This window comes from Myotis lucifugus, unplaced genomic scaffold (genome assembly GCF_000147115.1).
Source record: "Myotis lucifugus unplaced genomic scaffold, Myoluc2.0 scaffold_464, whole genome shotgun sequence".
Lineage (NCBI taxonomy): Eukaryota > Metazoa > Chordata > Mammalia > Chiroptera > Vespertilionidae > Myotis > Myotis lucifugus.
The window spans coordinates 324,879-327,744 of NW_005871512.1; positions in this window are offsets into that span (position 1 = coordinate 324,879).

The window sequence follows — 2,866 nt, forward strand, 5'->3', positions numbered from 1 at the left end:
CATACAAGACAAAGTGTCCTCTTACCACGAGTGACACGCTCGACCTCTAGCACTTTCAGCTAGCCAGCACCATACTACCTATTCGCGGAAGGGGGGCGGGCAGAGCAGAGGGGAAGCAACTCAGGCAGCGAGGGGTGGGGAGGGTGGGCGGGCCGGCCCTGCCTGGGGGTGGCGCAGGGGGCTGGAGAGGCGCTCTGGCCACCAGCTTCTGGGACACCGGTAAGCAACCTGTTGCAGTTGATGGGAGAGCTGGAGTTTGGGTGAGGCCCCTCCCTCCGGTCATCCATCTTCTCCTGCTCCCTCCACTAGATGTAATACAGTTCCATTAGCACCTGAAAAAGCCTGACACATAACTGGGGCTCAGCAGCTGCCGAATGAGTGAACCTGGGAGTCGGAGGGTCCAGAAGCTTCGGGAGTGAGAAGCTGCGAGGGGGCTGAGGTTGGAAAAGTAGGTCAGGGCTGGACTTGATCTGGTAGGAAGTGGGGAGCCCCTGTAGGTTCAGGTGGGCAGGGGAGATCCACGCTGGAGCCCCATTAGGGGGATTGCACAGCGCCCTGTGTCAGGAAGCTGGAGAGGAGCGGCTGGGCCGGAACAGGCGAGTGAGGAATGCTGGCGGTGGGGGCCCAGAGCCAGCGCCCCAGGCCACCATGCTGGGAACCCATGGGAACCGAGGCCAGGGTGCCACTCCATCATCAGCAGCCAGGGCTTCTTCCCAAGGGGTTGGAGATGAATTCTGGCTGCCGGCCAGAGGCAGCAGGAGCCAGGCAGGCCTGGGGTTTGACTTCCTGCTGCCTAGATCTTTGCCAATGACCCTCATCCATGACAGTCATATGAAATGGTGTTCCCAGTGCCCGGCATGGTACTGGGGACAGTTAGGTCCCTAACACACGTTGTTACACCTAGGTGGAGATGCTGGCAGGTGTGAAATAGGGACAGTGGATGTGGGTGGGGGCAGGGTGCCTGCAATCTTTTGATCTGAAATCTGAAGATCACCAGCTCTTTGGCCCTTCACTCAGCAGCATCCTGCCAGCAGCCAGGGGAGTAAGTGCTTCTCTGCGTTTGCTTTTGGCCGACTCCTAGCTAGCTCCCGGTTTATTTTATCAAGTCTTCAGGAGCCTAATTACAGCTAGTTAAGAGTTTCTTACTGGAGTGCCTTGGGGTTGAGAATTTGCTTCCTGAAAAGTGGGTGAGTTTCTCATTTAAACTCTTCCAGTCCATCAGTCCATCCTGGAGCTGAGAGGCTGCGCTAAGGAAGCATTTCCTGCTGGTGAGACCGAATGAATCCTGGAGTTTCCATGCCTGGGCCACAAGGGAACCCAGGAGGGTCTGCCTCAGACCAGACAGGAGCCTCCGGCCAGCTTTACTGTGTGATGAAATGCAGGACAAGAGGTGGCTTAGAGGCTTGAGGAACAAACAAGAACCACAGGCATTAAAAAGCTTAACATTATGCGTTTATTATATCTTATAGAGCCATGTTATTATACATGCTTGGTGCTTCAAACTGGATTACGTTAAATGTTTTTCTGGATGCAAAGCCATCTTGCTTGATGCTTGAGATGCGGATGCCTTAAATGCGATAATACTTCTGCATCTAAGACCTATGAGCTAAGGAAAAACCAAGGACAATTCCAGAAATGGCAAAAAACATTTAAGAAAAAGATGCACATGAGACGCAACGCTAAGTCCTTGAGCCAGGGCCTACAGAAGTTACCAGAAAGCGAATAAAAACAATTGTTCTATGAAAATGACTTGACCAATCACCAGCCGTAGATAAGAGCCTCAAAACAGTTACAGGTATTGTAGAAAAGGTGGTTTGGTATCGATGCCTTTTTCCCCTCCATGTAAAGTACATGCAGACATTGTGCAGTCCCCCCGACAGTGCAGCCAACAGAATACAGCACAGCAACTGGCCCCTCCCCGTGACACCCCAATGCTGTTTCTTATGGCGTCTGAGTGTCCTTATCGAGAAGCATTCTGATCAAAACTGCCACTTTGTGGAAAACCGTTGTGCTTTAGGATGAACGTGCTACCATCACTCTCACCCTGTGCAGATTCCCACATCCTGGCCAGAACCATGGGGCCAGGTGACCAGCTCATGGGAATTTGATTTACCTGCTGTCAGCGTCCCCTTCTTTTTATAAGAGGAGCTGATTAAATATGTGGACAATATGCCACCTGCCCTCCCAGCTTACACCTCTCTGGCTCTCTGCTCACCACTTAGGCTTGGAGGTGACGAGAAGCCCACATGTGGAGGAGCCTGACCATTCCTGTCTGATGCTGCTGCTCTGAAAGGCCTGCACTGCATTGTCTTCGGCAACCAGGGACCTGAGCACAGCCCATGCAGTAACCATCGAAGTCAACCAAGGTCAATACGTTAGGGTGTAGGAGACCTAGCCACCCACTCAAGCAAAGCTTCTGAGCTGGCAAGAGGTGCCTTCCGCCATGTTGATGAGCAGGCTGGGGAGCGCACAGCCAAGCTGTAAGGGGGCAGAGCTTGGGTTAAAAGTTTGGGTGGAATGAATGCACCTGCCGGTGGGTCCGAGGCCATCCAGTGACAGGCAAGGCGCTGCCTTCGGCAGCCGGCGGAGCAGCTGCAAGGAAGCTTGTGGCGTGGGTATGGCATTAGTGGGTGCCTGTCGGCAGCTTCAGTTCTCACCACCTTTTTGACCCCTGGATCCATGCTCTGGCTCATGGCCAGACGTCAAGAAAGCAGGAGGAACTTGGACAATTTAAGATGAATAACATGGCCTTCCTAAACCATGAAATCCCAAATCAGTCAGATACAAGAAGTGATCAATTCTCTCTGCCTGTCATGGGGGTACAACGATCAGATTTCCAACCGAAAGCTCTGAGGACCAGTTTTCC